Genomic DNA, 14241 nt, shown 5'->3' with positions numbered 1-14241 from the left:
TTTATTAAAATACAATAATTTTCCAAACGATCAACCATAAAATGAAAGTTTCAAATAATCTAATTGGCTAAGTGGTTTGCACCTACATTTCACAGTATTAATGCCAGTTATAATGCCTCCGTAGCTTAGATGTTTTAAAATGTGGCTTTCAAAACTGAGCGAACCAGAATTTCCCTCTAAATCGCTCTCGGTGGTCGCTTGTCCTTGATGTGACGTCATGGATTAGCAATCTATCTGTAGTGGTAGTGGTGATAAGTTCCTATGGGACCAAACTGCTGAAGTTATCGGTCTCTGTGCTTACACACTACTTAATCTAACTTAAACTAACTTACGCTAAGGACAACATGCACACTCATGTCCGAGGTAGGCAAGGCGCCCTAGACCGCGCGGCTACCCCGCGTGGCAGCAAGAAAGCTATCTGTCAAACGCTGTATATCTTAAGAAAACTTTTTGCCTTTCCCGTAATATTTATTTAAGGAATAAAGTTTTCTGAAAATGGTCTTTCCCAACTTCAATACATAAGAAATAAATATTTTATGGGTCCTGTTTTGGAAGAAATAAGTTATGGAAGAAATCAGGTTTCCGTGAAATCGAATAGACACATAATTTATAAAATTCCGTTAACTAGTCTTTTAAAATTGTTATCGGTTTTGGCAACTGAACTGCCACGTGTTTGACCGGACGTAACTGAGAATTTGATGCGAGTGAGCGCGAGGTTTGAGAACTGAATTGTGGTTTAATTCATACTTGCTATGCACTGGAAAATTCAGTCGAATAAGCCAATAACAATAATTATATCTACGTCTTTTACGATTATAAGAGCACCCTCAATCCACAGTATTAAAATAAGGACTTTTTTCATTTTAAATTTTTGTGGAACGTGTCTCTTTGCGGTGCAGTCTGGACACCTTGTCCTTCCACGACGCATATTTTTAACTATATTGAGTGGATATAAATCTGTTTCTGAATGAGAGACTAACAACTAAATAAACTGTTTATGTTACATGCCTACAGTATATCGTGCTGTTTAATTCCTGTATATAAAATCTCGTTCGTACTTGAAATCATTGCCATTATCGTGTTGTATCACCTGCCCCTAACGCTGATTTGGTATAGACAAGTAAAACATGTTCGTACGGAGACGTTCTACTGGAAGGTAGCCCATCGAAGTTCTCGTTGTGGAGGAAACTCTATCAGTCAACGCCAAGCCGAATAACTACTTGCAATAAGGCCTAGATGTGGACCAACGCGTTATTGACTTGCTTAATTTACGAAGTCTATATCCACAACAGTCAGTTGTCGGTGTATGCGCTGTATATCTTGTTTGGAAGCAAAATTGTTCTATTCAGTCACAGTACTTGCTGTTGACACATTAATGCCCACTTCACTCTTCGCCCTCAAGCGTGCATTCTGTACTACTCGGTTGTGCCTCGGGTTTATTTTTCTGGAAGTGTTAATTATAGTTAGATAGCGATTCGTAAAGGTATGGATAGGTTTAGTGATGAAAAGTTGGCTGATATGCACTTCGGGTATGGGCTCAATGTAAGCACTGAAAGAGCACCACAACGACACTTTGCTAAGTTGTTTCCGCAGCGACGCAACCACATCACAGTACTTCTGCATCCGAACCTAAGTGCATGCCGGAAACAGATCCTTTTATGTTGTGTTCATTGCGTGTTACCGGCTTTTTCACTGTTATGAAGGTATTTTCATTGGATTAAAGGTAATTTGGGTAACAAACTAAAAAATTCATACTTACGTTATTACTCTGCAACTAACCACCAGAGACCACGGGTCCCTTATACTAAAATGCTCAGAAAATATTGTTGAACGACCTCCGAAATTTTGTCAGTGAAGCTCAGGTTCACGTTGATCATCAGCATTATCCGTGAACAAGCACATGAAGCTTCCGAGGTCATTCACCGAGTAGTACTCTGGAGCCTCTCGTGTCCGCATGAAACCAAGGTTAGATATGAAAATTACTCGTTACATTCCTCAGGTCGACATGCCAGCTGCATGCAACAGAAGCGCCAAAAAATCTGTTGCTGATGAGGTGTTAATGGAAGGTGAAATGGGAGACCACAAAAAAGGTAGATCCTGTTCGGCAGGTGGTACTGTACTGTTTGGCAGAGGACTGCATTCCATTAATGCGTGTGGAACTCATACGTGCGTGACAAACGGCGAGATGTTGATCTCTTTAGGTAGTCTACCGGGGAAGTCACAGCCTTGCTGCGTTTCATCACGCTGACAGTGTTCGCAGTACCATCACACAATGCGTGCGGTACGGCTCAAGTATCGGCTCGTTTTGTAGAACTGTCAGTCTTCCTAACTGACTTTTATAACCCTCATTCTTTCGAAGTGTTTCAGTTTTTCAAAATTTCTCGAACGTGAATAAAACTGAATACCCGATGTCAGGTGTTTCCTTGTTTCTTAGAACATTCATTTAGTGGCGATAAAGGCATTGTTAGTGGTCTTTCTATAAAAACGACTTTCTTATTGCTTTCTCCTTATTTCTTCGCGCATTAGATGATGAAGTATCTTGCAAACTTTCACTTCTATGGAAGTTACTGGTGATGTGTTTAATCGTTGGCCGTGCTTCGCTGCATGGTTGGTCCCTTTTGTATCGCTTCTGGGGTACGATCATGGTCCACCCTACCAATATTATTTGCACATTTCGTCCTATAGTATTGGAAATACTTTGTACTTGCATCTCCAGTCTTATTTCTGAATTTCGTTTCCTGTTCCTGCTTGTGTGACCTATAATTCTTAAAAATCTCATTTCTCCCGTCTGGAATCTTTCTTTTCCTTTTGGTTCAGCCCATACTTCACTGCCATAAATGAAAGCAGAGATAGACATGGTTTTATAGAATTGCGTCATAGTTTCTCTTCTTATTTTTTAATTTTCGGTTAGTGTCTCGATAATCTTCGTATTTTATTTCCATTTCGTCTTTAAAAAAAAAGGTATCATCCCAAGAAATGAACGATATAATTCTTTCTATTGGATTATTAACATTGAATATTTTACGATTGGCATGTTATAGTTCATTAAGGGCCAGTCTTCCTAGCTAAGATACTAAGATTATGTTATTTTTCAATATAGTGTAATTCATGGGCAGCTCTTTTTTACGATTGCTATCACTAGTGAATAAAACATTCATTACGTACTTATCACGAGATAAGTTGAGAGCGTAAGTACTAATTGTTTGTACTTGTCGCCGTAAAACTTCATCTACTTTCAAACTAAAGGCTGTTACGCCCTTATTGTACGACTACATGTATTTACTTCTTTTAATCCATCTTTCTGGCACTGCCTATTTATTAGTTTCTGCAAATGCTTCCATTCTTTTTTCCAGGACGATCCGTAGAACTTATCAACTAATTTTATTTTAGCGTAAATTATAAATAGCTGTATTTCGATTATTTGGGTAAGGGCTATGCAAGATTTTCCTCTGCGTCCCTTCCTAGATTGTTCCTGGTATTTTCTTTAATATTTAGGTTCATCTGTTTCCCTATTCACAGTAGCTTTCATAACTGTATGAAACCCCATAATCATCCTGCTATTTCATGTTCACTTTCTTGTAACGGATCTAACGTACTGATTTTCACGTCTTTTGTCCATTGTTTTAGATAGTAATCTAATCATTCCTCTTTGTTCATAATGTAAGTTTTCCCGCTATGTTTGTTTGTATTATTCAGATGTTTAATTCTTTTCATTTGCAAACTCTTGTCTCCCATGTAAGTTGTCTTCTAGTCTAGTTGTAAATCTATACCGACTTCCTTGAGTTTTTGTCTGTTTTTAACTTAAGCTTTTCTTGACGGTGTGTTATATTCTACTTTGTTGTATTCGTTTGGCGTTTCCAGTAATTTCCTATAAGCCTATTTCGCATTTTTGTAGAAGTTAGCTATTTCTTCATTACAGAATCTCTAGTTTGTTTTCCTTTCCTCCACACACGACATGCTGGGAATTCAGAAGTGTCTTTTTTGTAACATCTTCAGGTGTTCCCACTCTTGGTTGATGTCTTCTGATTCTTAAACGGACTCTCATACGAATTTAATATATATTGATATATTTTTTTAGTGAGTATTCTTTTAACGGATGGATTTTTCTCTGGCGTTTCTTCTTAATTTCCCTTGATTGTTATTGCATCATTGGGTCTCCTGTGCGATGGCGCTCGACCTGGAGATAAGCCGATTCGAATTCTGGTGATCGATGAAATTTTCGATGCCAGTATTTGGTGACGTAAAGTTCCTGATCAGTCGTCTTTGCGCCAATGACCTGGATTAAATTCCAAACATCTCCACAGTGTCTCATGAAGGGGGTGCATGTGACACTGTTGATGGCGATCCGTCCATCGGATAGGGGCGTTACGTTCGGCGGCCCCTTGGTACTATACGAGAGGAGGGGCTATGTGCTGGTACCGGGTGTCACCCTTTCCTTTCCCGCATCATCATCATATAGCACAAACGTAACACCACACTCTACATACATCCATCCACATACCTAAACTGTACAACTACACATACGACAGTACTCTTACATCTCCACTAGGAAAGAGGCCAATGTGCACATAGGGAGAATACCCTTTCCAACAGGTGGCTGAACTCATTTTGTGAGATATCTCAGCCAAAAATACTATACGACATTTACATTGACCATTGTCCTTTAATACTAATTCTTTTTAACTGAAAGTGGTCAGAATCGATATCGGCACCCCTGCGGATTCTGACATGTTTAAAAATTATTGCATTTTTCTTATCAGTGATAAACAGCCTATTACTAATTCGCTTTCAGATTTTGCTGAACGTTGTGATATGCTGACCTGTTTGTTTTTAAGTATTACGAAATTAAAAAAGACATTTTTATATCCTGCGTCAACTAATAATAAAAACATACGACATAAATATATCTTTATAGAAATATGATGTACAAGCATTCGTAGAGAAATAGTTTCCAAGAGAACAATCTTGATACATGACAAAACCTGTGGAACATGTTAATGTTTTTAGTACCATAGTTATAGCTTACCTTTAGACAGTTACAGTGACATTGTCTCCAAAATTAAATCACTCTCTAGTTTATGCGTCACAATTAATATCATTTTTAACGACTGAGCCAGTGTTGAATCAATAACTAAATTCTATGCAATCATGGTAGTCCCTACAATCCTTTATAGAACAGAGTTTGGACACTAAAAAGAAACAAAAATGAAGAATCCAGGCAGCAAGATTTAGGTTCATACGCTCGAATTCAGGATAAACAAGAGACGATTGCATCCGAAATGAAGAAATAAGACTCAGATTACGAGTGAATATTATAATGGAAGAAATAGAAGTACATGAGGTAAAATCGCTAAATCATGTCGAAAGAACGGCCGATAACTGATATCCAGAAGTAGTGTATAGTTATAAAACCATAGGAAAACATAATGGAAGAAGACTACATAAAAGGTGGAAAGGGCAATATTTTAAGATCTTAAAGACAAAACAAGCTTAACAAAACTGATCTTTGTTGTTAATGATGATGTTATCTAATTGATGCATGTCAAGTCAACACCTCAGTAATATAAATCACAATTTTCCTAGATCAAGAATAACCTGCAGCGAGTCATTTCGAATCTACTAAGGCTTAACAATGTTAGAATAATCTACATATAACCTTTGAAAAATTTTCCAAACTCGTTGGTGTGAATGCAAGGCTGACTGTAGAAACCCAAGATGAGAAACCATTCTAAACCGAGAAACAAATAGGGAGAAGAGATGCTCTTTGATCTCGATTATATGAAAGGGCTCGCACCTCAGTGTCATTGCCTACGTCACTGAGAAAAACGGTAAAGGTGAGTCACTTGTATAGGAAAGAGCTGGATTCAAATCCTCGTTCATTCATTCCAGTTTAGGTTTTCGTTCGCGGTTTTCTTAAAATCACCTCAAGCGACTACCGGTTTCATTCATTCAACAGACCATAATCACTTTCTTATCCCGTTCAATTCCAACCAAGTACGTACTACACCTCTAACTAATCCGACACTGGTGAGACGTTATAACCTTCGTTATATCTCGGAAACTCATTTTCCAGCACTTCTTTCTCGCTCTAGATTACTTTGATTGTGGAAAAACACATATGCTTAGCTTTTACCGCGGATATCATCTTTCGCCGCCGTAAAGAAATTCTGTTTAAAGCTTCCTCCTTCCATCCACAAATGAAGTAGGTTACAGTACGCTTGTGCGCTCACTGCATGAATACTGCACTGCAGTGTGGGATCCGTACCAGATAGGGTTGATAGAAGAAATAGAGAAGATCCAACGGAGAGCAGCGCGCCTCGTTACAGGATCATTTGATAATCACGAAAGCGTTACGAAGATGATAGATAAACTCCAGTGGAAGACTCTGCAGGAGAGACGCTCAGTAGCTCGGTACGGGCTTTTGTTGAAGTTTCGAGAACATACCTTCACCGACGAGTCAAGCAGTATATTGCTCCCTCCTACGTATATCTCGCGAAGAGACCTTGAGGATAAAATCAGAGAGATTAGAGCCCACACACAAGCATACCAACAATCCTTCTTTCCACGAACAATACGAGACTGGAATAGAAGGGAGAACCGATAGAGGTACTCAAGGTACCCTCCGCCACACACCGTCAGGGGGCTTGCGGAGTATGGATATAGATGTAGATGTGGATGTAGATCCATGACAGAAACTAACTTGGCTGAATGAAGAGATTTATTATAAAGTTCTCCATTAGGGTTTTATGAGCAGTCTGGTGGAAACCGGTATGTCAGTAGAGACTTGACTCACTTAGGATGAATTCTGTTTATCACTTACGTTTGACCTTTTCAAGGATGGTGAAAACCCTTGAGTAACTCGTACTAGGATATGTAGCCTGGCACCACTTCTGTGTTTGTTCCGCTGTCTCCGGGAGTACTTCTGAACTCGTTAAGGCCTGTTTAAAGTAACAGACTTTCAGAAAACATAGGACGTAATAGCAGTGGGAGCAGCGCACGGTTCTGTGGTTCCGCTCGAACGGCTCGCCAGCAGGCAGATCCGTTCCGGCCGGTGACCACGGCACACTCAGGCGTGGAGAGCCATCTCTGCCTCAGGCTGCCGCAGCTCTGTCTATAGAGACGTAACATTCCTTACAACTTGCGTATTGATATACGATTTTCTTATAGCGTTATCGCCTTTAGCTGAGTAAAATTCTCCTTGCTTGCTCAAGCAAAGGTTCGATGAACCATCTGCCAGGCACTTAAGTGTGATTTGCAGAGTATCCTTGTAGATGTAGATAGATGATTTATATAAAAATCATTCGAAGAGCTGGTCGAGTTTGCTGACGTCGCACTGCACTGCGAGGCGTGAAAGGAAGATGCGTAGTCTGATTTTTACCTCGTGGAGAGGTACGTGACCAGCGAGATTCAACATCGGTTTACTTCACGAGCAGAATTTAGGAGACGCCACATAGGATTAAGTTATGTAGAGTATTTGGCGGTTGTTATATTATAACGTACATGCTATGAATATAGGCTGTTTCAAAGCACCGGCACGTTGAGGATTTCTCAAAAACGCATTGTTTTTCTTATAACAAATTGACAAGAAACTACATATTGATAGTTAAGGGATTCTCGTATTTGATCCTTTTCCTGTTATAACTTTTTGTTTTGAACATATACCGTTACAGTGCACGGAACATTCACGATTTATCAGAAAAGCGTCGTTTTTGAACAATTTCTTATAGTTAAATATCAAATAATGACGTAAATATTTGGAGCCTTTAGACATAATGTATAACAAATAACTTAGACACTACTGATGTGGTAGCATTGTAACGTAGTTGGCAGAGTTGTCAACCCTGTAGGGAAAGGCACGTTTACGTCTGGGCTGCTGTGAACGTTTTTTTTCATTTTTTTACTTATGTTTTCTATGAGATACTGAGACTTTCTTATTAATTTATTACAAGTAGGACCTGCAATACTCTAAGCTGTTCATCATAAATAAGAGAGTTGGTCGATTTTGTTAATATGCTGGGGAAGATGGAACTGCAAGACTGCTATTTGCATCACTGGCTGATTCCTTGCATCACTGGCTGATTCCCTGCTTCTTTGATGATCGATATTTTTTTAGTGTGTTGTGTGTGTCTGGAGCCTCGTCACATTTGGTGATTTATACTTCTGTTGGGAGAGGCAAGATCAAAATTTTATCTTAATTTTATTGTTATTTTTGGTCAGGGGTGGAGCACACATAACGGGTCCAGTAACCTGCCATCCTTACTGTCGTATCTTCTCAAGGTCTGCAATGTTAGAAAATTAATCTTAATTTCTCGTGGAGAAAATAAAAGTTTAAGGAGGGTCAAAAACTTTGGATTTCGGGATCTTGTGCTTATGCCAGCGAGCTGGTTGACAGTGCCTACTGTTCCAAGTTGCCGTATAATGCCTCTAAGAGCGTCTAATTTCGTGAAAACCTTTGCGGCCATGTCCTTAATTTTGTGTTCGACGTCTCTCTCTGAGTACGACGTGGAGATCTCGAATACGCACCCACCAAGGTGCTCGGGTGGTCCATCGTGCGCAACTGTTCCGGAGTACCTGATGGTGTTTGTAATTGCTATTGCACGTTATGCACCAGGAGGTCGATCCGTACAGTATTGACGGTTCCCCAGTGGCATGATACAACTTGAGTTTCGTCCGTTGGTTCAAGTCCTTACTTTTAAAGAATGGAGTCATAGCGTTTATCGTCCTCATGCCTGCTGTTTTCTTCTCGTAGACGTGTGATGTGTATAATAGTTTCCTGTCGAGCAGGGCATCCAGGTATTTCACAGGTTGCGTCCATGGAATTGGCTTTCCGATATCCGCAAGCGATCGTTGATTACTGGCTTCCTCTTCATAAAGACAACAGCTAATCATAATTTTGTTATCATGAGCCCACTGTTCCAAGGTATCTAACTGTTTCTGCATCCTTGTTACAAGTTGATCCATCTTCTTGCCGGAGGTGAGAAAAGCAGTGTCGTCTGCATAAAGACTGACAGACACATGTGGGGCAGTGGGGATATTGTTGACATATATGTTGAACAGTATGGAGGACATGACTGATCCTTGGAGGATCTCTAGAGTAGCTGTTTGCGTTGCTGATTGTTGGACGTCCATACGGACGTAGAGTCTTTTTTCTTGTATGATATTGTCGATTAGCTTGATGTAGCATTCTGGTAACAGAGTATTGCGAAGAAGTTTAACGATTAGGTTCTGTCGCCAGACTTTGTCGTAAGCTTTTTCTATGTCAACAAAGATGCTTATGATGTGATTCTTCTTATTAAAGTTTTCTTGTATAGTTTCCGTGATTCGCAGTAGTTGCAGTTCTGCTGAAAGTTTCTCTTGAAACGCGTACCGCTCAGGACGTATCACATCATGAGTGATAAGGACGTCCTGTAGTCGTCGAAGTAGCACTCTGTCAGTATTTTTTCTAACGTAGGAAGTAAACTGACCGGTCTGTAGTTTCCAGGCTGTGATAGGTTCTTTCCTGGGTTAGGGAATGGAAAAAATTCTGGCCACTTTCCATGGTGTAGGGAAATACCCTAACAGCAGGCAACTGTTGACAGTCCTCGTATGGAGTATAACCGGTTTCCTTGGCAGCTGTTTGAGGTCCACGTTACTGACTTGGTCCTTACCTGACGTATTTTCAATGATTTTTCTAATTTCTGCAGGAGTTTCTTGAGGATGATTTTGGAATGGAATATTCCGGAATTCTTCCCACAGTGTTAGAATATCTTCTTCTTCCCGGTCGAGGGCGACCTCTTCATCGAGGGTCGGTGGTGTCGACATCTGGCCTTGATAAGTCTTCATATACAGTTCTGAAAACTCGTCGTAGTTGGTGTCAGGTAAAAACGTACATATGGAGGCCTGTTGTTTCGCCCTTTGGGTCTTCTCCGTTAGGGTATCGATGGCTATGTCCACTGCCCCTATGGTAACCGTATCTTGTGAGGGACGAGTGTTGTTGATCAGAAATGTCTGGTACTGCAGCCAATGCAAGACTCTTGTGCTACTTGGTGGTGGCTGGATATTCGGCCGTTGATTAAGGCTGAGGACCGGTATATGGTTTGAGGAGAGATCGTCCAGTGTAGTTGTAGATTGGGATTAATATTCTGGATTACGGCGATATATAGCACATATGGTGCTTCCATAGTGAGGTACGGTATCCTTGTTGATGCATGCTGGCCGAGGATCGCCACATTCAGATCACCCACAAGTGCGAACAGAGCCTGCCCTTTCGGGTTCGTTTTTAGTGAATTCTATGCTGTATGCTTGTTGTTCAGGTCGCCGCCGAGGAGACTTTGTCGACGATCGCTAATAGTCAACGCAGCTATTGTTACGCTCGTCCATTTTCGTAAGCAAACTGTATATTGTGTGCGCTAGAAGCTGCTCTCAGAGAGCGCTGAAATCGCAAATCGGAGCGTGCAGCAACCACTACGGATACCACATCTGACGTGATTCGCGATACGAAACATGTCCGTTTGACTACGGCTTAAGGTCCTTGCAAACTTTGTGAAAAATTATGTTAGTGGTATACCACCAAAACCGCAACAATAGCTTCTCAAAATACACCATACAGCTGAAAAGAACATTGTACCTTGCACATGCTGCTCCTACCCGCCACTGAGGAGTATATCAGTGGGATAGTGGGAATATTCAAGAGTAACATGTCCACAGTTTTAGACGAGATTCCAATGTATCTGCCGAAGGACTGAATAAAAGCACTCCTAAGAGACATTCGGTTGCGTCCCTGATTACCTAAAACCTACAAAGATTCTTCTAATCCATAAAAAGGTAATACAGAATATACAGAACATTACAGACCTATTGCACTAGTGTCCTCGCATTAAAAAATACAGGGTGATTCAAAAAGAATACCACAACTTTAGGAATTTAAAACTCTGCAACGACAAAAGGCAGAGGTAAGCACTATCTGTCGTCGAATTAAGGGAGCTATAAAGTTTCATTTAGTTGTACATTTGTTCGCTTGAGGCGGTGTTGACTAGGCGTCAGAGTCAGTTGATGCTAAGATGGCGACCGCTCAACAGAAAGCTTTTTGTGTTATTGAGTACGGCAGAAGTGAATCGACGACAGTTGTTCAGCGTGCATTTCGAACGAAGTATGGTGTTAAACCTCCTGATAGGTGGTGTATTAAACGTTGGTATAAACAGTTTACAGAGAATGGGTGTTTGTGCAAAGGGAAAAGTTCTGGACGGCCGAGAACGAGTGATGAAAATGTAGCACGCATCCAGCAAGCATTTGTTCGCAGTCCAGGAAAATCGACTCGCAGAGCTAGCAGAGAGCTGCAAATTCCACAATCAACTGTATGGAGAGTCCTAAAAGGTTAGTTATGAAACCTTATCGTCTTAAATTGGTTCAAGCACTGTCTGCAGCTGATAAGATTAAACGAATCGATTTCTGTGAAGGAAACAGATGAATCTTTCGTTTCAAAGATTGTGTTTAGTGATGAAGCAACTTTCCACACTAACGGGAAAGTCAACCGTCACAATGTCTGTATATGGGGCACTGAGAATCCGCAGGAAACAACTCAGTATGAACGTGACTCGCCTAAGGTGAACATTTTCTGTGCCATTTCAGCCAATAAAGTTTTTGGTCCCTTTTTCTTCGAAGGTGCTACTGTAACTGGACTACAGTATCTGGAGATGTTAGAGAATTGGCTGTTCCCTCAGCTCGAACAAGAAGCACAACTATTCATATTTCAGCAGGATGGAGCGCCACCACATTGGCACTTATCTGTCCGTAACTACCTGAACGTCAACTACCCGAGGCGATGGATCGGCCGCCAGGCAGCCCGTGACAGAGCACTTCATCACTGGCCTCCAAGAAGCCCTGATCTTACCCCCTGCGATTTTTTCTTATGGGGGTATGTTACGGATATGGTGTTTCGGCCACCTCTCCCAGCCACCATTGATGATTTGAAACGAGAAATAACAGCAGCTATCCAAACTGTTACGCCTGATATGCTACAGAGAGTGTGGAATGAGTTGGAGTATCGGGTTGATATTGCTCGAGTGTCTGGAGGGGGCCATATTGAACATCTCTGAACTTGTTTCTGAGTGAAAAAAAACCTTTTTAAATACTCTTTGTAATGATGTATAACAGAAGGTTACATTATGTTTCTTTCATTAAATACACATTTTTAAAGTTGTGGTATTCTTTTTGAATCACCCTGTAATAGAAACTATTGTTAAAACAGACCTATGCACTATTATTATTCACGTATGGACCCAATAGGACCACGAGTGGTAAAATCAGTCAATGTCGCTTTTGATGGTTGGCCTTCCTTTGTGTCCAAATTTGTTTCATCCGTTTAGAATGAAGTCTCTTTTTTTCATCAGACCACGATGTTCCAGTCCATTTTCTAATTTCTCTCTGATCAACTTTCCAATAAAATATCTTTTGTCTGAGTGTCTTTCTATCTGTAACGTCTGCCTGAGTTATACTGGCTTCTTTAAGATATTCATTAATCGCAGCGATCCATTTAACTGGCTCAGTTTTGGCCTTACTTCTGTTTTCTTAGGATGCTATTATTTGTTTTGACAACCTAGTTGGATGCCATTCTTTTAATGTGCTCATAAAATTTAAGTCTTCGTTTTCTCATATCACCATGTGTGTCTGTGTATTCTTCTATTTCCTTATTACTTCTCAACCTATGAGTTTCTCCATCAGTAATTCTGGGGCTTAATATTTTCCTATAAGTTTTCTTCCTTTCTTTTGAATTTCTTCAGTATCCCTCTTTCAATTTAAAATTAAAGTTTCTGCTCCATAAAGACATTCAGGTTTGATTACAGTGCTGTAATACGTAAGTTTACTGAATGTAGAAAGTGATTTTTACTATAAATATTTTGTGTTAATCTGAATGCAGTTGCCATTTTGTGACAGCGAACTTCGTTTTCTGTTTTTTTTTCAGACCGTTTTCTTGTATGATTTCCCCCAAGTATTTAAATGGAGGAATCCTTTTTACTTTTCCATATTTCGTGTTCAAAAATTTTGGTGCTTGTTCGTTACATTCATATATTCAGTTTCATGGAATGATATTTGTAGTCCTACTTTTTCCGAAACATCCTTAAGAATTTTAATGTGATTTTGAGCTTGGTAATATCCGTAGTTAAAATTGCCAGATCATCTGCAAAGGCGAGGCAATCTACTCTAAATTACTTCTACCTAATTTGATTGATTGATCTATATTTTGACTCGACTTTTGCTCTTGCCATTCTGTAATTACCTTTTCCAAAACAGAGTTAATCAGTAATGGGGAGAGTCCATCTCCCTGACTAACACCAGTCTTTATATCAAATAGTTCAGAAATTTCTCCCACGAATTTAACGTTATATCTGGTGTTGGTTAGTGTTTCCAACATCAGTTGTAGAGTTATATTATCAAGCCCTTGTTCCTTTAAAATCTGGAAAAGAGATTCACGATCAACTAAGTCGTAGGCCTTTTTAAAATCCAAAAATTTACATACAATATTGCTTCTAGAAATTCTTTGGTGCCTAAGTATCAGTTTTCAATTAAGAATTTGTTCCGTACATGATCTATTTCGTCTAAATCCTGCTTGGCATTCATCAATTTTAGGTTCTAACTTTTCTTGGGCTCGATCAAGTAAACATTGCGATACAATTTTGTATGTGAGCAGGAGAAGAGAGATTCCTCGGTAACTGTTAACATCGGTTCTATCCCCTTTTTTTAGGCAATGGATAAACTAGGGCAGTTTTCCAGGCCTCAGGTATTTTCTTAGTTTGCCAGGTATGTCCTGTTAGTTGAATGATCTCTTTTGTAGTGTTAGGGCCAGGTGATTTTAGTAGTTCTGCAATTATACCGTCATTACAGATGCTTTATTGTTTTTAAATTTCTTAATTTGTTTAGTTATTTCGATTGCGTCAGATTCTTTAGAGATAGGGTTGGTGTTATTAGTCTGCTGTAGTTGGAGTTTATTCCCTGGTCCTAAGCAGTTTAATAGTTTTTCAAACTAATTAGCAAATATCTTACAATTTTCCCGGTTGTTAAGAGCCAAACTGCCATTTTCATTTTTGAAGCTGAGACTTTGAGGTTGGTAACCGGTTGGTTTTGTTTTGAATCTTTTATGAAAGTTTCTTGCATTGTTCTTTTGGAAGTATTTTTCGATTTCTAAAAGTTGGGCGTTTTCGGAGCTTCTTTCAGACTGTTGGATTAATTTAGATGTTTCTTTTCTTACAGCTAGAAAGGTATTGT

The sequence above is a fragment of the Schistocerca americana genome, chromosome X (genome assembly GCF_021461395.2).
Source record: "Schistocerca americana isolate TAMUIC-IGC-003095 chromosome X, iqSchAmer2.1, whole genome shotgun sequence".
NCBI classification, from domain to species: domain Eukaryota; kingdom Metazoa; phylum Arthropoda; class Insecta; order Orthoptera; family Acrididae; genus Schistocerca; species Schistocerca americana.
This window is presented reverse-complemented; position numbering follows the sequence as displayed.